This window comes from Lepus europaeus, chromosome 9 (assembly GCF_033115175.1).
Source record: "Lepus europaeus isolate LE1 chromosome 9, mLepTim1.pri, whole genome shotgun sequence".
NCBI classification, from domain to species: Eukaryota; Metazoa; Chordata; class Mammalia; order Lagomorpha; family Leporidae; genus Lepus; species Lepus europaeus.
Window position 1 is genome coordinate 16,098,811 of NC_084835.1, and position 21,191 is coordinate 16,120,001.

Here is a 21,191-nt window from a genome sequence, read left to right on the forward strand (position 1 = left end):
TTTAGCATCATCCATAGACAGCGTTAATGGATTTTTAGTTGCAAATCATTATGATTCAAACCACCGCGGTCTTTATTTTTTTTTAATTGCCACTAAGTCACGCACACACACACACACACCATACACATTAATAGCCACTTTATGTGTATACATGGAAAGCGCCGCTGATAAGAGCAATTTTTCTGGTTAAACTTACAAGCCTTTCCCATGGAGCCCTTTGTACTGGGGGGAGGGGCTCATGCTGCAGGTTAGCCTGGATTGCTTTCACACTGTGTGTGAAATGCACATGTTTTTGGTCAAAGAAAGGAATGCACAAAAGGTGTTGGAAATTGACAGCCCCAGACGAGAGTGATTTAACATGCTGTTCCCCGCCTCGTGCTACAGAGCACCGCTGATCGCTTCTCTGAATGCAAATTTACAAGCTCCCTTCCATTAATATGAGTCCTTTTCTTCCCGACCATTAATCTCCTTTGGCCGGCACATTAAAGACTGCGAGAGAACAAGCTCCAGTGTCAGGAATCAAAATTGCAGCAGACTTGGGCTTTCTGATGGCAGTTTCACTTCCATGCAGCTTCCCGAGCCGGGTTAACTGCAGATAAAACAGTAATCACAGGATCAAAAGCCGTGTCCGTGGCTCCCCTCCGCGCCGTGGCCCCCGTGTCAAGGCCTGACTTCCCACTGCCTCTGATGACTGAGTTGGTGAGCTTCTGGGTCTTGGCCTCTCTGTTCTGAGATACTAATGTGAGCGCTACACACACACACACACACACGCAGAGAGAGAGAGAGAGAGAGAGAGAGAGAGAGAAAGAGAAAAGCACCTATCCTCTGGTTCACTTTCCAAATGCCTTCAAAAGACTGGGCTGGGCTAAGCCCAAGCCAAGGGCAAGGAACTCAGTCTGGGTCTCTCCCACGAATGGCAGGGACCCAAGTACTTGAGCCATCATCTGCTGCCTCTGCTGTGTGTTCGTAGAGAAGCCGAATCACGCAGGTAGCTGGGACTCCAGCTCAGGTGCACCAACACAGGGTAAAGGCACTCCAAGGATTGACCTAGGCCAAGTACCCACACCACCACTGTTTTTAAAACCAACTGTCTGCTATCATGGTTAAGCTCTGGGCTTGAATGCTCCCCTCTGGACTGGACCCACATTCTCCAAGGTAGACATTGGTCTTATGGCTTCTATATCCCTACAGCATCTTGCCCAGAGCCTGACCCAGTAGGATACACAGAAAATACAGCGTGGTGCGCATGAGCAGTGTGTGTGGACTCTAATAGCCACACCAGGGCCCTACCACTCTGATAAGATGGATCCAGGCTAACGCACGCCCGCACCAGCATGATGACAGGGGTTCCACGACTGAGCACTGAGTGTTTGAGCAGTGACTCTCCAAGTATGCTGTCGGACCCAGCAGCAGCAGCAGCAGCACTGAAGTCAAGCAGACATGCAAATTCCAGGGCCCCTCCCAGCCTTGCAGAATGAGGAATTCTGCAGCTGGGGCCCTCTGGGGCACGGCTAAGTTTGAGAACTCCCAGTATTCTGACTGCCTGGGCTACCAACACAAGCTATGTGACCTCTGAAGCTCCTCAATGTCTCTGTGCCTCAGCATTCGCATCTAAGAAATGGGGTTCCCTCCAAAACAGACCCAGGGGGGACAAGGATCTGGGCAAAAGGACGAAGAGTCTTCATGTATAATGACAAAACTCTATATGCATGCATTTCAAATATTCTTGCACTGAAATCAACTGATCTGTAAATTTCATTTTCCAAGAACTTTGTGAGATGCCTTCGCATGTTACTTGGGAGGTGATCCCAAGAAGGGGGAGGGTCAAACAGGGCAGAGGCCAAAATGGATAGCGAACGGCAGGCAACAGGGGTAAATTTCACTGGGGACCTTTTGCGAAAATGTGGGGCTAGGGTTCATTGTCATGACTAGTCCATCAGTAGAGTGGGTGGGTCTTAATTGTGTTCTACTAACTTCTCTTCTTCACTGGTTCAAGGTCACTGTGACCTCTTTGTGCAGGAGCCTGGCTTGGGACCAGTAGTCCTCAAACATTTGCCTGTGTGTCTGGGGGCCATCTGTAGGAGGTCTTGGGATGGGCTGTGTCAACACTGGCAGGGCACTGATGTACCTGTGTGAGAGTCCAAGTGTTCCCCTCCTGGTGATGGTGCAATCATGAAAAGGCCACGTGTGCACACATGCTTGTGGCCATGCCTGGCATGCCCATAGACACAGCTCAGTCTATCTGTGTCACAATCCTCTTGTCTCCTTAAAACCGCCCCCATGCTGCCTCCAATCTGCCCACAAACCCTGCAGGTTCTACCTTCATGGTGTTGAATTCATTTAATCCCACAACACTGATGACAATAATGGCTTCAGCTCTGTTTGAGTTAAGAACACTGAGCCCCATGGGTGATAAAGAACCACCCTGGTAAGAAACAAGGACTTGAGTCGGAGGTTTGTCTACCTCCAGAGCTCGCATGTTCGGTGACGGCGTAGCTGTGCTGTTCCCAGACTAGCCATTTAGTAGCAGATTTGCAGAGAGCACATGAGCAAAGTTCCACATCCATGCTACACAGACGTATGACACACAACTGCAGGGAATGGCATTGGCCAGGGGACTGGGGACCCTGCCTCCCAAACAGAGCCTTGAACCTACAAGTTCGTGGAAGAGGGACCTGAAATGTAAGTTTAGCCTGGTGGCAATTTTTTTTTTTGAAATCCATGGGTAGCTTTCTCATGATCTGCCTTTTTCATGAACTTTTTGGAGATCCCTTGGCGAAGGGCTCCCAGCTGAGACAAAGACTGAACTCTGCTGATCCATATGAAATAGCACCACGCATGTACTGGAAGAGCTGTGTCATCCCCTGGAGTCTCGCCTCCTGGACCAAGCCTAGCATGAGGATCATGCTCTCAGGAATCCCTGAAGCGGCTGCTGATGTTATCTGGATTCACAAGACAACCTGGTTGCGTAAAGTAGGGTGCCAATCAAATCAGGCCACGCCTTCGTCCCTAGCAGCCCCGAGATAAAACTCTAACCACTGAGAAAGGTACAGTAATGTGAGCGCTGTGCAAGTGAACAGGGTGCAAGGCAACCCCCTGGGGATGTCTTTGAGGGCTGCAGCGGAAGCTTACTGACAATTCCGTCTGCAGGTGCCAGGGAAGCGCCTGGCGTCACGCACTAAATGCTCACTACATGATTTCTTGGATGAGTGGCGTAGAGGAAAACGATGGCGGTGATTGTGGAAGAGTTGCTATTTTACAGAGATCTGACCCCAAATCTTTGAGAATCCTCCCAATTTGCACATCCCACAGTGGCAAATAGTGGCTCCTCTGGGATTTCAAAGAGGAAAATGTCAAGTGTAAGGGCCTCCCTCAAACTCTTAAATAAGAGGTGACTTCCCCGGGGCTGGTGCTGCAGTGTAGTAGGCTAAGTATCTGCCTGTGGTACTGGCATCCCTTATGGGCACCGGTTCTAGTCCCAGCTGCTCCTCTTCCAACCCAGCTCTCTGCTAATGGCCTGGGAAAACAGTAGAGGATGGCCCAAGTGCTTGGGCTGCTGCACCCATGTGGCAAACCTGGAGGAGGCTCCTGGCTCCTGGCTTTGGATCGGCCCAGCTCTGGCCTTTGCAGCCATTTGGGGAAGTGAACCAGCAAATGGAAGACCTTTCTCTTTGTATCTCCTTCTCTCTTTAACTGCCTCAAATAAATAAATTAAGATCTTAAAAAAAAAAAGAGGTGATTTCCAAAACATGGTGGAAAATTGAATTAAAAGATAAACTTATTTGGATGCAAGAAACCTTAAAATCCATGCACAGTTTGTTTTTTACTTTTAGCACACCTTAGCTGTGAGCTTTTCATTGACACTCACAGGAGGGAGCAGGTCTTGGTGAGAGAGGAGTCACGCAGTCTGTCACCCCCATGTCCTGGCTAAGTGACTCGCTCCTGGTTCACCTCATGGGCAGCAGAAAGATAAGTGCGAGCCTGGCATTCTGAGTTGGGCACCCCCAGCCCTGGCTGACCCTGAGACAGGAGTTCAAGTGCAAGTGGTTGATGTGGGAGGACATCCTGGGAAGCCCCTCCGGAGGGTGGGGAAGTGACTCAGAAAAGGGAAGGAAGTCAGGGCAGGACGCTGCTTGCACAGGTCACCTCTGAGGACTCAGGCCCTCAAGGACCCCAGGGAGATGGTGCAGAACATGGTCATGCCATCCTCATGGAAAGCTGTTCCCAGGGCCATCGCCCCTCCGGCATCCGGTTTTCTATGCACAAGCACAGAGAACTGTTACCACCAGCAAGGTGGCCCCAGGCAAAAGTTGCAAGTGTTCAGAGAGCAGGCTGGCACGTGCAGATGAGCCCCGTGTTGCATAGGGGGGACCCCAATTATGGCTGACGTGCCTCAGGGACATCGGGGGCTGAGTGAGTGAAGAGGGGGAACCGTGCAGAGACTCCTGGGCACCTGTTATTGGTTCCAGAACATAGGCACAAAGGGGAAAGGTGCCCACGTGTTCACTGAGCCCATGGTGGGTGACACCATGACCCACAGACTCCCTTCCTGGTTCATGTCCACTCTCAAAATGTGGAAGGGGAGACAGTGGCTTTCCCTCTGGCCCGTGTCCCCCTCATGAGGCGGCTGTCACAGTGGGAAGATGATCCAGCCATCCCCTGAGCAGTCCCTGGAGAAACTGGCTACTTCAATCCCAAAGGGAAAAGGCACCCATGGGTCTGGGGCAGCCCCGGAGGTGTGGAGCGTGGCTCTCTTGTTCAGTTGGGAGAAGTGGGTGAGTGGATGACCCCAGCGGTTACAGCCTTCACCTTAGCCCCAGCTGCCAAGCAAGGCCATGAGGTTTCCAGGCAGCCCTTGGCTGACAGCTGAGCGGGCAAGGGCACTGGGGCAGACCGTATTGCCAAGCTAGAACTGTTCTCATGGATGCTCTCTGCTCTGGAGCGCCTCTAGGGTGGGCTAGAACTAGGGCACGTTTGCTGGGCAAGCTGCTCAACTCCTGGGTCAGTCCTGCCCCTTCTCACTCTTACTTCTCCCAGTGTGGCCTCCCGATGGACCCCCTGCACTCTGTCTACACACACACACACACACACACACTACACACATACACATATACAAGGGGACTTCCAAGGATTCATGGGGAAAGCACTTAAAAGATAAACTCGTTTTATTGCAAACATGCTGACATTCTCACATATAAACGATCTTCCAAAAGTTTATGGAAAATGTGCATTTTGAAAAACTATGCATGGATTTTAAAAACTTTTTGCTCCAAAATAAGCCTATCTTCTAATTCCATTTTTCCACGCAGTTTTTAAAGTCTGCTTGTATACAGAGACAGACAGAGGGAGAGGAAGAAAAGGATGTGGAGGGGCAGGGGAAGGAGAGCAAGGGGGAGGGGCCCGGGAAGGCAGCCTTGAGTGTAGACCTGGGGTAAGCAGCTGTGGGAGTGAAGCCCCCAGGGACAGACAGAAACAGGAGCAGGTGCTACCCTGCTGCTCTGTGTGTCCTGTGCCTTGCAGTCGGCTTGCTCCTGAGAGCAGAGGAAGATGGAGAGACAGAGAGCGAGCCTGGGGGCCAGGAAGGGAGGTTCCGTGCTGCAGGATCACATGCTGGCCTCCAGTGAGGTCCAGTGAAACACTCAACAGCGGGCAGAGGTGGAGCAAAGCGCAGGCAGCCCCTGAGGCTGGGCCAAGTCTGCTCAGCTCTCTACCTAGAGGGGTGAGGCTCTGGGGCTCAGAGCCAAGTCTGAGAGGCAGGGGGAGAAGCCCAGTGGGTGCGGAGGGGCTGGCTCCTCCACTCCTGCTTGACCCTGCTTGAAGCTTGGTGTTTATCTGCTTGTGGCTGGAGTTCCTCCCTGGCACCCCGAGCAGCCTCTGAGTGGCAGATGGGTGGATGGAGGCCAGGGCTCTGGCTTGGTCCCACAAGGGAGCAGCTACCTGAGCAAGGGTCCACAGCGTGCTGAGTTGGCCAGGGCGGCTTTTCTCACCACCCTGGTCTAATGCAGAAACACAGTCTCCCACTGCACGTGTCTCAGACTGCACAAGGACCTTCAAAATGTCCCTGAAAAAAAATGTGTATTATGAAAAAAAAAAAAAAAAACAGGCATGGATTTCCAATGTTCTTTTGACCAAAATAAACTTTTTAATTCCATTTGTTCAGGAACTTTTTGAAGTGCCCTCTGCTCACTGGTGAATTCCAGCCGCAGAGCATAGAAATATGTTTTCCAGTCCCCTCTCTGCGGTGGACAGTAACTGGAAAGGTCTACCAAGTGCATGAACACTGGAAACTTCTCGACTGAACTTTTAGTTATGCAGACTTCAGGACTCAAAGGCTTTGGGTTAGCTCCAGTTGCTAACGGGCACATTGTATAATTCTCACAAAGTATCTGGATGCAGCAATTTAAAAAAATCAGAGATTTCACGTACAATTTGGGCTGTGTGGTGTTACCGGAAACAGGTGCCAGCTGTGGGCAGCCCCTGGCTAGGTTTCTACCTGTGACTAACCTCGATCTACGTGGCCCCATACCTGGCTCAGTTTATCCGTTCACACCTTGCAACTTGCAACCCTCCCCCCACGCCCCGGGATGGCCCACGCACTGACTGGACCTCACCCGACGATTAGCACAGCCCTGGTCTCTGGCCAGGATTTCAAAACTGAGTTTGCTTCATTTTCGAGTCCAATATTCCGCCGTGTTTGCGTGACGTGGGATCCCTGCAGCATCCGCGTGGGCTGTGCACAGAGGCACTCCAGCCTGGATTTATAAATCGCCTCGCTCCTTACAAACGTCGCGCCAGGCCACGGTGCTTACACTTTTCAGCACATTCTTAAAGGCTGTCTTTGGGGCCCACTTCTCCTTCTGCCCTTCTGCCTGCCTCTCTCTCTCTCTCTCTCTCTCTCTCTCTCTCTCTCTCTCTCTCTCTCTCTCTCCCCTCCTCTGCAAAACGCACACAGCAGAAGATGTGCGTGGCGGATTATCTCATTAGCAGAGGCCTCACAGGAAAAGAGTGGCCGGATGCTAAACATGTCGATAATTACGTCCTTGGTTCAAGGCCAGAACCCCCTCTCTCTCCCCGGCTGCTTGCCAGCTCTGGGAAGGCGCCGCAGGCTTCCGCAGCCCTGCACGCACAGCTCGGAGCCCCGGCCTCCTGCTCCAGAGAGCTGAGCTATTTCTGTGTGCCTGTGTGGGAAGGGTGGGAAGACCGGAGGAAAAGTGAGAAAATGTATGTAAGCAAATATTTCAAAGAAAAGAGGGGGAAGCTCGTTCTTTCGGCAGCATTATAAGATAATTGATGTGATCCTGCCAGACCCCGAAATGAACAGCGGGCCCTCTGTCCCTGGGTGGCCCCGGGAGACACAGAGGAGTGCCAGTTTCAGCCTGGGGCCGGTCTGGACATCTTCGGGAAATGAAGGTCGACTCTGTCCCTTCCCACCTGCCTGGAAATGATCCGAGGCCCTGAAGCTGCACTCCCTGAAATGGCAGAGGCTGACTCTGCCCCCATTCCACTGCCATCTTCCAGAAGGATGCCTGGCATTTATCAAGCTCATGGCCACGCCAAACCGTGCCTCCATGGGGTGTACCTACAGGACCAGAGGATGCCAGACACAGGCAGGAAGGGGAGGCATAAAGCAGATGAGTTAATTTTGTCCTTTTTTAAAAAAATAATTACTTATTTGAAAGGCAGAGAAGCAGATGGACAGACAGACATCTCCCAGCAGCTGGTTCATTTCCCAAATGCCTACAGCAGCCAGGGCTGGGACAGGCTGCATCCAGGACCCTGGGGCTCAATCTGGGTTTCCCACGTGGGTGGCAGGGACCCATAGAGCCAAACCATCACCTGCTGTCTCCTGGGATGCACATTAGCAGGAAGCTTGGAGCAGGAGCAGAGCCAGGACTTGACCCCAGGCACTAGGACAGGAGGTGCAAACGTCCCAAGTGGAGTTTTAACCACACTGCCGGCTGCTCACCCCGACTGAGTTCCGCAGCTTTTAAACGAGAATCTCATCCTCCCCTCGAGTCTTCCTGTCTATATATTCCACCAAATCGAAAGTGAGCAGCACCCTTCTTCTCCTGTCCTCCTTTTCCTTTAAGGGGCAAATTGAACAGGCAACCGCTGAGATTGAGTGAATCGCGAAAGAACGAAATCCAGGTGAGAACATTGTGACCCAAGTGTGCCCGCGGCTTACTGATCACAAATGTCCACAAGCGACTCAAACCAAACCAAATCGCGCCCAGAAAACCAGTTTCGGTTTCGAGAGTGTTTTGACATTCAGGCTTTTCTTGGTTTCAGTCATTTTGGGAACTATATAAATTTGCTTCTGAGTTAGGCTTTTGGTTCACACTCTAGTTACAAGAATGTGGATTTCACTCCATGTGAATTTCACAAGCTAACCTTTCTCCCTGTGGGTTTGGTTCTCACACAGGGTGGCACCCAGATGCACTAGATCAGAAACACCCATTGTAATATGGCAACGCCCCCTGGTTAAGATCATTAAAATATCACGATTTCGTGCATAGGAAGTATGAGAAATTACAAGGACTCATACGGAAAGGAAATGAGGAAATTCAGGGACCCACCTTTCCTTTGCTTAAGATTTATTTTATTTACTTGAAAGGTAGGGTGACATAAAAGGGAAAGAGAGTGTGTGTGTGTATTTTATCTGCTGGTTCACTCCCCAAATGGCTGCAACAGCTGGGACTGGGCCAGGCCAAAGACAAGAGCCTGGAATTCCATCCGGGTCTCCCACACGGGTGGCAGGGGCCTAAGTATTTGGGCCATCTTCCACAGCTTTCCCAGACACATCATCAGGGAGCTGGATAAGAAGCAGAGCAAGGCCGGCGCCACGGCTCACTAAGCTAATCCTCCGCCTTGTGGCGCCGGCACCCCAGGTTCTAGTCCCGGTCGGGGCACCGGATTCTGTCCCGGTTGCCCCTCTTCCAGGCCAGCTCTCTGCTGTTGCCAGGGAGTGCAGTGGAGGATGGCCCAAGTGCTTGGGCCCTGCACCCCATGGGAGACCAGGAGAAGCACCTGGCTCCTGCATTCGGATCAGCGGGGTGCGCCGGCCATTGGAGGGTGAACCAACGGCAAAGGAAGACCTTTCTCTCTCTCTCTGTCTCTCTCTCTGTCCACTCTGCCTGTTTAAAAAAAAAAAAAAAAAAGCAGAGCAGCTGGGACTCAAACTGGCGCTCACATGGGATGCTGGTATGGCAGGCAGTGGCTTTACCTGCTGCACCACAAAGCTGGCCCTAGGGACCCATCTTTCTTGACACACTGGGAATCAGTAGTGTTCAAGACCAGGGACACCACTCCCAATACCTCTCCCTTCACAGTAGTTTTAGTCCCAAACAGAAGTCTCAGGCTCGGCTTTCTCCCAGGGACCCTTTGGCTAAAGCTGCCAACCATCTTCTGACAAAGTCGTAGCTGGTTCAGATGCACTTGGCACAACTCCCGGCCGATATCTTACTATTACATTCCTGTGACCCCAAAAAGGTTTTTTGATTGATCAAGGTGACCTTGTTCTCTGGGTTTGGGGTCTGCAAATCATCAGATCATCCCTGTCTAGGGGCCACCAAGTGAGTAGAGGTTTCTAGCTACTAATAGCAACAATACCAAGTCAAAGCAACTCTGAATTTCTCTCTGAGCCCAAAAAAAAAAAAAAAAAAAAAAAAAAAATCCAACCCCCCTCTCTTGTATCCTCAAATGCAAAAGGAAAACAAAACAATGGAAAATGCCTGAACCCAGCAATTCTATTATCATCTCGTACACAGCTCTTTCTCCCTCTCTCCCCCAACTCTAAATTGCTCTCTCTTCCTCTTGTATCTCTTCCACACAGCTGGAAAGAACATTGAATCTAGGCGGAAAACCAGCACAACCATACAGCTTTGTTGAACAAAATGGTACTTCCTTGATGGGCACCCAGGTTGAAGCTCTTCTGCCATTTGTGTGACAGTGGTTACGGGTGTGAGTCCCTGTTGGACACTCCAGTCTGTTCTGGGGATTTTTATGTGGGTAGGAAAGACCTTAAGACCAGAGTAACTAAACTTACAATTTGCAAGGTAGAGCAGAATCCTGTAATGACACAGGAGCATGGGACTCTACCAGGAACATTTCAGGGGCTCAGACAATCCAGGTCACAGTGCAAGACACACAGAGATCCCTCTGCTGGGGCAGGGAGATGTCGCTGGATAACCATTCTAAGTACAGCACGGGCAGAGGGCAGAACTTTAGACAGCATGCAATAAGTTGGCGGTTGACCATTGACATTGAATATGATATGGCGGGGTTGGAAGGAGCTTGGGAAAATCCTTCACTCCAAAGCTCCATGTTACTAAAGGCCTAGTCTCCCGGGACACTTTGATTTGTAGCTGGTGCCCTTGAACCCCTGCCTAAGGCTTTATCCTGAGGTTCTCCCAGGCCCCAGAAAGTTGCTGAGCTATAAACTAGAGAAAACTGGATGTGCAAGAGAATAGGGCAGTTACACCAACCAGCTGGGTGTGGGAAGAGGCACAGAAACATCCCAGGCCTTATTCTGCTGTGGGCCCCTCTGGGGCATGTTCACTAGGGCACCTGCTCAGGGCGGCCCCAGGGGGATGAAGCTTTCAGGTTTTCCCCAAGGCAGCTCATTCCGGGGTGCAGGCTTTCTGGGCTTTTCTGCCTTCCCTCTCTTACTTTGCCCAATTGTTTCTGCTTCTTAAGATCACCTATGCTCAAGCCCTTCCAATGGATTTGCCTTGGGGGAACCCAAAGAAGATAATAGCCATCCTCCTTTCCAGCCACCTACTCAGCCACCCATCCACCTATCTACCCAACTACCCATCTACCCGGCAAGCCAGCCATCTGTCTGCCCGCCAAGCAATAGTCTCCAGCTTCCAGGGCACAGGGAATGGAGAGGGCATGTTCCCTCCCACCAAGGATCTCTCAGTTTACCCTACAAGGGGCAGTACTAGAACAGCCAGAGACACAGATTGCTGTAAGAAGGAGCGTAGAGAACAGTCACTCAGCCTGGGGATGAACACAAAGGCTTCAGAATGGGGCAATGCTTCTGCTGATCTTGGAGGATGTGTGGTCCAATGGAACAATGCCCTCCTGGCAGAGTGAGGGCAGGACTCAGGTCCAGCACAACGTACGCCTTGGATGCTAGAATCCCACTCAACGTAGGACCACTGATGGAGTCTCAGCATTTACAGTGGATTTCTTATAGTTGGGTCTTGTTTTGTAGGCTACTCTGTTTGAGGGGGGCATTTATTTATTTGTTTGGAAGGCAGAGTGATAAAGGGGGCATGGGGAGAGAGAGGGAGGGAGGGAGAGATAGAGGGAGGGAGGGAGGGAGGAGGAGAGGGAGAGAGAGAGAAAGAGAGAAAGGGAGAGAATGAATGAATGAATATCTTCCACCTGTTGGTTCACTCCTCAAATGACTGTAAGAGCCAAGGCTTGGCCCAGCTGAAGCAAAGAGCCAGGTCTCTGACCTGGGTGGCAAAGCCAGGTGCAATATCAGGAAGCTGGATTGGACGTGGAGCAGCTGGCACTCAAACTGGTTCTCCAATATAGGATGCTGGTATCTCACGTGGCAGCTTAACCTGCTATGCCACAATGCTGGTCCCCAGCCTCTGGCTTTTAATTTTTGTTTTTATACCACTCACGTCTAAACTGGCTCTTGACATAGTTGGATTCTGAGAAGGGTATTTGTAACCATTTTCTTTTTCTTGAGTGATTTTGAAATAAATCTTTCCCTCTTTTTCTGCCTTCTCTGGTTTTCACTGACCATGTTACATATCTTCTGTAAGCATATTAAGTATGCTTATTTGGAAAATATTTTTAGTCTCGCTCTAAAGTTTACAGTGTTCTTTGACAGCTAATCAAAGCCCACTGTTAAATGATGCTACGCTACTTCCTAGGTAGCGCAGGTCCTGACAGCAGAGTGGTCTCCGTTCCTCACCATTGCAGCTCTGTTCTCGTTTCAAAGCACCAATCTGAGCCGAGAGGGACCCTAAATCAAGAGACACAAAAGCATTCTGGGAGTGCTTCAAAATCTTGGAAGCAAGGACTATGGGCCATGGTGCCTTGTTTGCAAAAATGGACTCAAAGAATTTGACCTATCCCTGGGCTGGGCTCCTTTGCCACAGTCCTCCTGGAGAAAAAGGTGATGTTTATCTTTCCACCCCAATGGGACATTAGCAAACATTCCACAATCAGGGGCTTGAAAAGCACTTGTGCACTGGGGCTTGGCCTCTTGCTACTGCTACATAAAATCTGAATTTGCTACAGAGAAACAAAGGAGCCTTCACTTCCTTCCTTCTTCTGCATTGTTCTCTGGGGAGCTTACACCTGTTGCTCGGGCAAAACAAGTCCCCTTTGCTGGCCTCAGGTCCCTCTGGGGCTGCAGCTTAGCTGCCAGTGAGTCAGCCACCCTACATCCCAGGCCTGATTTCTAGAACACTGCCAGCAGACAGCCCTCTGCTCCCTGGCCTTTTAAATGCTACAGGAAAACCCTGCCTCCAGCCACTCCTGGGATCCTCCCTATTCACAAACATTCACCAATGCACCCATTTTATTAGCAAAGAGTCGCAGTGCAAAATCCAACTTCTCCCTGCACCACACACACACACACACACACACAGACAGACACACATACACTTTAAATAGAAAGGAAGCAGAAGCCGGAAGATTTATGATGGATGATTGGGAATGCGGGCGGCCGCTCAAAGGAGCACTGAGACATCCTTGGGGTTCAGACCAGGCGGAAGCCGGGTTTGGCCTCGAGTGAGGCTGCTCACCAGGGACAACCCCCCTCACTCTCGCTGGCTCAGATGCGCCACCCTTCCTGCCCCCAGCTCTGTCTCTGTTCCCGTAAGCCGCTGGCACCAGCAGCACTTAATCACCACATTGCCATGTATAAAAATTTAAGGAGTCTGCTGTCTCAGAGCTATGAATCCCGGATCATTCTTAAATACTCCCCTCCCCCACTTTATCTTTCCTCTCTCTCATCCACTCTGTGCCGTCCAGTCCAGGGAGCTTATGTCTGGATCCTGCTCTGAAGGAGGCTTAGGTAGGGACAAAGCACTGTCAAGTGTGCTGCAGAACTGGGGGCACTTGTCACTGCCCAGGTGGGGGCCCCACCGAGGCGATCTCCAATCCTGGATGGACTTTCACCTAATGTACTGGGGGTGGGGGGTGGAGTGAGTCGGCCTCTCTGGAAAGGGGCAAAGGGAAACAGAAGCCCGCTGCCCACCTCAGCCAGGTCAACTGCGACATCAGAACCATTGTAAGGGCCGGCACTGTGGCGTAGTGGGTTAAGCTTCCATCTGCAGCACTGGCATCCTATGTGGGCGCCGGTTCGTGTCCCAGCTGCCTCTCTTCTGATCCATCTTTCTGCTATGGCCTGGGAAAGCCGCAGAAGGTGGCCCAGGTCCTTGGACCCCTGCACCTGCATGGGAGACCTGGAGGAGGCTCCTAGCTCCTGGCTTTGGATTGGCCCAATTCTGGCCGTTGCGGCTATTTGGGGGAGTGAACCAGCGGATGGAAGACCTTTCTCTCTCTATCTCCTTCTCTTTGTCTGTAACTCTGCCTCTCAAATAAATAAATAAAAATCTCTCTATATATAAAAGAACTATTGTATACCCAGGGTTGGAAGACCTTGCCTGGTTTAACCTGTGCGGTTCTGTCGCAGGGTGGGCAAGGATCACCCCTATCAGGGCAGGGTGAGGAGGATAAGGAACAGGCAGGGAGTCAGGCCACCAGGTCTTCACTGCCAAGAGTCAAAACCAAGATTCCATTGGAGCTTCAGGACTGTAACAGCTGATGGCCCCCAAAAGCCATGCAGGGGATCATGTGGCCTGGAGTCAGAAGCAGGACATTGGAGACAGACAGGCTGGGACTATTGGCTACATGACCTTGGCTGGGGTACTTGAACTTGGCGAGTTCTGTCATCTGTAAAACAGGGATTGGTATCAGGTCTAAAGGAAATATTGAAAGCAATTCTTATTTGACAGTTGCCAAAAAACACTCGACCAAAAAAGAGCAGAAGCAGTCACTGCAGCTGCTATTCTTATAATAAAATCGTTGTTGTTATTGATGCTGGAGATGTGAATGGGGCAAGTGTGCAGGCCCAAGCCATGGTGCAGCACTGGGGGAGGGGAGAGGGCAGGACCTCCAGACCCCATGCTCCACCAGGCTCCCCTTGCGGCCAGGCCTATTACCACTCCCTTCTGCTTCTTTTCCCTGTGGGAACCCCACCCCCAAATTCCTGCCTGGGTCTCTCTGCAAACATATTGGTCAGGAGACAGATGGCAAGATTTGACGGTGGGGGCTGCCACAGGATCAGCTGATGACCTTGAGGTTGAGGTGAGCCTTGGCAGTTCCCCAGAACGTCTCTCTGCCCTGGTCTTCTGTACGGTCCTTGTGTTTACAGGGTGGAGCTTTTGTCCTCTGAGCCTACCAGCTCCTGCTCTATGCACAGCATCCTAATGAAGAAAACCCAATAAACCAAATCTGACAGCCATTCCGAGAACTGCTGGGGCAGGAGGAGGGATGGGCTCTGTTCATTAACAGAGCCTGTCCTGGTTGTTATCTGTAATACATGGACTGCATGGTTATTGCATTTTGAGTGAGTTCATTCACTCTTGACTGGTTCAGGATTTGATTCAGAAACCAGCTCAACAGTTTCAAGACTTTGTTGACAAAGTGCCATGCTTTAAAAATGCTCCCGTGTTCTTTTTCCAAAGATAGTTTGGCCTAAGGGTCTGGAGATCTGAGTTTGAATTCTGATTTAGCCAATGGGAAGGCATCTCAAGATTTGGTTCATGGGTCGGTTTTGTGGCTCAGGGGGTAAAGCCACCACCTGCAATGCCAGCATCCCATATGGTTGCTGGATCGAATCCTGGCTGCTCCACTTCTGATCCAGCTCTCTGCTGCTACATCTGAAAAAAGCAGTGGAAGATAGCCCAAGTGCTTGGGTCCTTGCAGCCCTTGTGAGAGACCTGGAGGAAACTCCTGGCTGGGGCCTGGCACACCCTGGCCATTGCAGCCACTTGAGGAGTGAATCAGCAGATGGAAGATCTCTGTCTTTCTCCTTCTCTCTCTCTCTCAGCTCTGTCTCTCCCTCCTCTCTCTTTGTAACTCTTTAAAATAAATAAATAAATAAATCTTCTAAAAAACTAATAAAAAAGTGAAGTGTCTTAGTTTGGATTCCCCTGAGAAATAGATCCTGAAATAAGGACCTGAGGGTGGAGAATGTATCAGGTTGGATAAGGGAAGAGGGAGATGGAGAAGAGACTGGAGAAAATGCAATTCTGGATGTGAGAAGTGCTGGCTAAAGCACTCAGTTCTGCCGGGACCTGTCTGGAAAAGCAGACTGGACACTCCCAGGATTGCCCCACCAAAGACTGGGGAGCCATCTCGTGGCACAGCACATGCTTGTGCTGCCACAGGACGTCTCAGGTAGAGGAGACACACGGTCACAGAAGGTGGCAGCTGTCACCCTCAGCTGCAAGGGGAGTCAGGTGCACTGAGGGTGTGTGGGGTGGGGCATCCACACTGACTTGCTAGGGTGAGCCCACCAGGGGCTGGGGGAGTGGGTTGAATGGTATCTCACTGCTGAGGACCCAGATGGGAGGTACTCTGTGCACAGACAACCTGAGCACCTTGGGTCCAGCATCCTCCCCTGTGAGGTCACTGGCAAGGCGGGATGCACCCAGCATCCCTTTTCTCTCTGTATCAATCAACTTTTAGTTCCTTTAACTCAAGTACCCAAGAGGAGCTTATCGGAAAGGTGCATTTTGGTTTACAGTGTGAAGGTCACAGCTCAAGATCAAGGGGCCGTGTGGTGGAGACTGGCAACGGCGGAGCAGGTGCAGGGGAATAATTGCATGCCAAGCTGGGACGCACTGCCCAGCATGCGATCTCTCCTTTAAGGCCATCATGATGCCACCATGGGGGTGCACCCTAGTAACCTCATCCCATTCAATCACCTCCCAAAGGCCCCACCTTCAAAGCTGGATGGAGCCTCCCCCCAATCTATCCATTGATAGCACTACCAATCCATTGATCGCATGAGTCTGGGGAACCTGTTCAACCTGTAACACACTTTGTCCTCATAGAATTTCTAGCTCGTCTTAGGGTTACAAAGGAGACAGCCCACATTCCCCAACCTCTCCTGGGGTGGGCATGACCAGAGGACCCCACCAGCCCAATGGGATGGAACTGGAATTGTGGCCCGGGGATTTCTAGGAGTCTTTGCTCCTTTGTCCTGCTCACTTCCTCCATCTTGCTGCTGAGATGGGGTTTGAGGGTCACCAGCCTGGACTGTGGGCAAGGGCTGGATGAACTGGGATGAGCTAGGGTCCTTGCAGACTTTGTGGGAATGCTCACTAGAGGAGGCCAGCAGAAGATGGCCCAAATGCTTGGGTCCTGCAGCCCACACGAGAGACCCAGATGGTGTTCTTGGCATCTGGATTCTGCCTGGCTATTGTGGCCATTTGGGGAATGAACCAGTGGGTACAAAACAGATCTCTCTTATCTTCCCTCTTTCCCTTTCCCCCACCCCCTCACTCTGCTTTTCAAATAAATACATAAATCTTTAAAAAGAAAAAAAAGACTCTCATCACATAATTGCACTTTCAATGCACTTTCGGAAGCACTTTGAAACCTGAACCCCCCCGGGCTGCGCTGTCACCAGGCGGTCACCAGCCTTGGGACAGCTTTGCTATTTCGAGGGCTCCCTATCATCGGGCCCCCTACTTGCTGTTGAGACCACGTTGCCCTGAGAGCTCTAGGTGGTAATGGCAGAAGCTGCGTGTTCCCCTAGCACTCCTGGGAGGGTCCCCATGCACTGAAAGCCCCCAACATCAGGGCCTGCACCTGTCCTTTGTCTGTGTTCTCCTCTGGCACCCTAGAAGCCTGCTCAGCCTGGGCGTTTGCAGAACTGGGAGGAAGGGGAGTCTATAAATAAAGACAGAGCCATTGTGGGACAATCGTTGGGGGGTGCTCGGCAAGCTCCCCCTGGCGAGGTGGAGCCCTGAATGGATGCCCACCCACAAACACACTCCATTCCTGAGGACCAGGAGCACCTCCCCAGCACCACGATGCAACTCCCCAGTCCTCATCCTCGACGCTGCCCTTGGGGAAACCGTTCCTGCCCGAGCTCTACAGCCTAGAGGGTCCCAAAGCCTCCCCCGGAAGCGTCACTAACTCCCAGGGCCCTGTAGGATCCTCTGCTCTTGCCTCACCCTTCCAGACTGTGGTCCTGGTTTGTCCTCACATCAGCCTGGTCATTCCACACAACCCTTCATATTTCCAAGAAAATCCATTCCCACCAGCCTCTTGTCGAGCTTTGCAAAGACCTCTGGGTGCAGGAATCACACACCTGTGCCGTCTCTTGCTTCCTCTCTTCCTGTCATCTCTACTCCTACAGCCCCTCTCTTCTGGGGGGATTCTAGAGCTCTCAGTTCTCTTCCCTCCACCCTGTAGAGTGGCTGAGCCCTGGACCCTGCTGCCTCCGCACCTGGGGAGCCAAAGCAAGACAAACCAAAGCCATCGGCAGACAAGTGGCCTTCCATCGAATCTCAGAAGAAGGCGGGTTCTCAGCTGTGCCTCACCCATCAGGAGACCTGACATGGGCAACCAGGGGCCAGGGGGGCGGGCACAGGTAGGGCAGCTGCCATCAGCATCCAACCGTACTCCCCCAGCGCTCACCTTTCCATGATGAAAAACTGCACAGTGTCAGCTCGGAACCCCCTGCCTAAGGGTTCTCCAGCCCCTCCAAGGCACTCAGGACAAGTCGACGTGCCAGAGAGTGAGTGCCCTCGACCGATGACCGATGGGTGCTGGTGGACGCACACCCCAGCTCCTTCCCCTGGGGCTAGCAGTGGCAGCAAAGCCCTGAGCCTCATTTCCCACAGCAGGGGCCACCCAAGAGCCTCCCCTCTGTATTTTGCCTCCCCTCACGGCCACACCGCTGCCTGGTGTTCCTTGGGATCCTCTCCCAGCTCACTCACCTGCACCCGACTCTCCTTGGCTCCCTGTGTCGGGGGACCAGACAGCAGCGGAGCTGGGGTTTGAATCCACGTCTGGCTGATCTCCAAATGATGCCTCTTCCAATCCACTCACGTGGACCTCACAGGGTCTCGTGGATGGCGCTCAGTATCCCCCAAGACTCATGATGCCGGGTGGTCCCTAGTGTGAATGGGCCCCTTCTCTCAGGCACTCCCAGCCCGAACTTTCTGGCCTTGCCTGGAGACCACACGCTGTGCTGGGAGCTGTGGTCCTGAGACCGTGGGAAACCTTCTCCCTGCTGGGCCCGAGGGGGCGTAATTACTCATGGCTGTGGTCGGCCCGTGGCTTGGACTTCCCCAGACGCTCTGTGATCACTTAGACATAACCTGCCGGGCACGACTGCAACGGGGCTGCGGGAAATTGCCACTTGGTCTTCTTGCCGCCCACCCCCCTGTGCCTGACACGGGCCATCCTCGGCCACTCTGTCATCTGCAAGGCTGCTCTGTCTGTGGTTACACGAGCTGACCCCCTCCGGCTTCTGCAAGAAAATGCATCAAAAGTAGAAGCCAGCATTCCCAGGTGGGGGCGGGGGTTGATCGTATGTTCAGCAGGCCCCATCAGGGTCACTGCCACAGCCAGAGGCTGCCCGAATCAGGGGCAGCCTGATGCCCTGGGTGGCCTGGGGCTTGACTTTGAGTCTCACACCTCTGGCTGTGTGAGGGCCCTTCCAGGGGCTGTCTCTGGCACAGGCCACATCCTATACCCTTTCTGTTCCTCATCAGATCAGAGTCTGTCCCTGGGGTCGTGTGTCCAGGGGAATCTCAGAGGAGATGCCTGGAAGGCAAAGTGTGAAGTGGCAAGGTACAGTCTGGGTGTGGGCTTTGCTCAGCAAACCCCAGGTCCTCCATGGAGCTCCTCCCTCTTGTCAGCTGCTCCCTTGGTGGACTAAGTTCAGGGTTCCTGAAGGACAAATTTGGTACCACCCCTTCCACAAGCGGGAGGCAGTGGGGAAACTTGGAGGTGGGCTTTGATGTGGGACCAAGGGGCTACTTGGAATTTGAAGCCTCGGCTAGCAGGGTAGGGAGGACAGTGCACCAATAGGGGCCTCAGCTAGGAAATCATTACAAATGTACAAATATAAGAACAATACAATGCAGTGCAGCTACAACACCTCTCTACTTGGCTGTGAGTGACAAGAGACTACATCAGGAGGGACTTGGGGCCGCTGCCTGCAGTGCCAGCATCCCATACAGATACTGGTTTGAGTCCCGGCTGCTCCACTGCTAATCCAGCTCCCTGCTGATTTATCTGGGAAAGCAGCAGCAGATGGCCCAAGTCCTTGGGCCCCTGCACTCATGTGGGAGACCTGGAAGAGGCTCCTGGCTCCTGGCTTTAGATTGGCCCGGCTCTGGCCATTGCAGCCATTTGGGGAGAGAGTCTATGGATGGAAGACCCCCCCTTCCCCAACCTCTCTGTCTGTCTCTATCTCTGACACTCATATAACAGACCTGGGTCCTGTTATAAACAGTTCCAGGAGCCTGTTTTTTTTTTTTTTTTAAGACTTATTTATTGGGACGAGCGCTGTGGCACTGGCTCTGCCTGTGGCACTGGCAGCCCATGTGGGCACCAGTTCAAGTTCCTGCTACTCCTCTTCTGATCCAGCTCTCTGTTATGGCCTAGAAAAGCAGTAAAAGATGGCCCAAGTGCTTGGGCCCCTGCCACCCACCTGGGAGACCCTGAAGAAGCTCCTGGCTCTGGATCAGCCCACCTCTGACTCTTCTGGCCATTTGGGGAGTGAACCAGTGGATGGAAGACCTTTCTGTCTCTCTGCCTCTTTTTTTTTTTTTTTTTGACAGGCAGAGTTAGATAGTGAAAGAGAGAGAGAGACAGAGAGAAAGGTCTTCCTTCCGTTGGTTCACCCCCCAAATGGCCGCCATGGCTGGCACGCTGTGCTGATCCAAAGCCAGGAGACAGGTGCCCCCCAACCCCCGGTCGCCCATGCGGGTGCAGGGCCAAAGCACTTGGGCCATCCTCCACTGCCCCCCCCCCCCAGGCCACAGCAGAGAGCTGGACTGGAAGAGGAGCAACTGGGATAGAATCTGGCGCCCCGACCGGGACTAGAACCCAGGGTACCAGCGCGCCACAGATGGAGGATTAGCCTAGTGAGCCGCGACATTGGCCCTGACTCTTTTTTTTTTTTTAAGATTCGTTTTATTTATTTGAAAGAGTCACAGAGAGAGGTAGAGATGGAGAGAGGGAGAGAGAGGTCCTCCATCCACTGGCTCACTCCCCAAATGGCCACAAGGGTTGGAGCTGAGCCAATCCTAAGCCAGGAACCAGGAGCTTCCTCTGGTTCTCCCACGTGTGTGCAGGGGCCCAAGGACCTGGGTCATCCTCCACCGCCTTCCCAGGTGCATCAGCAGGGAGCTGGATCAGAAACAGAGCAGCTGGGACTGAAACTGTGTCCACATGGGATTTCAGCACCACAGGCCAGGGCTTTAACCTGCTGTGTCACAGTGCCGGCCCCTCTCTCTGCCTCTTAAAAAAAAAAAAAAAATCATTCGCTGAAAGCAATTATAATATATACTTTCATTTTAAAAAAAGGGTTTATTTGGCCGGCGCCGCGGCTCACTAGGCTAATCCTCCGCCTTGCGGCGCCGGCACACCGGGTTCTAGTCCCGGTCGGGGCACCGATCCTGTCCCGGTTGCCCCTCTTCCAGGCCAGCTCTCTGCTGTGGCTAGGGAGTGCAGTGGAGGATGGCCCAAGTCCTTGGGTCCTGTACCCCATGGGAGACCAGGAAAAGCACCTGGCTCCTGCCATCGGAACAGCGCGGTGCGCCGGCCGCAGCGCGCTACCGCGGCGGCCATTGGAGGGTGATCCAACGGCAAAAGGAAGACCTTTCTCTCTGTCTCTCTCTCTCACTGTCCACTCTGCCTGTCAAAAAAAAAAAAAAAAAAAAAAAAAAAAAAAAAAAAAGAAAAAAAGGGTTTATTTATTAATTTATTTGAAAGGCAGAGTTGTAGAGAAAGAAGGGGAGAGAGAGACATCTTCCATCTGTTGGATCACTGGCCACAATGGCTGGGGCTGGGCCAGGCTGAAGCCAGGAACCTAGAACTCCATCTGGGTCTCCCACATATGGGGCTGGGGCCCAAATACTTGGCCATCTTCAACTGCTTTCCCAGACGCATTGGCAGGAAGCTGC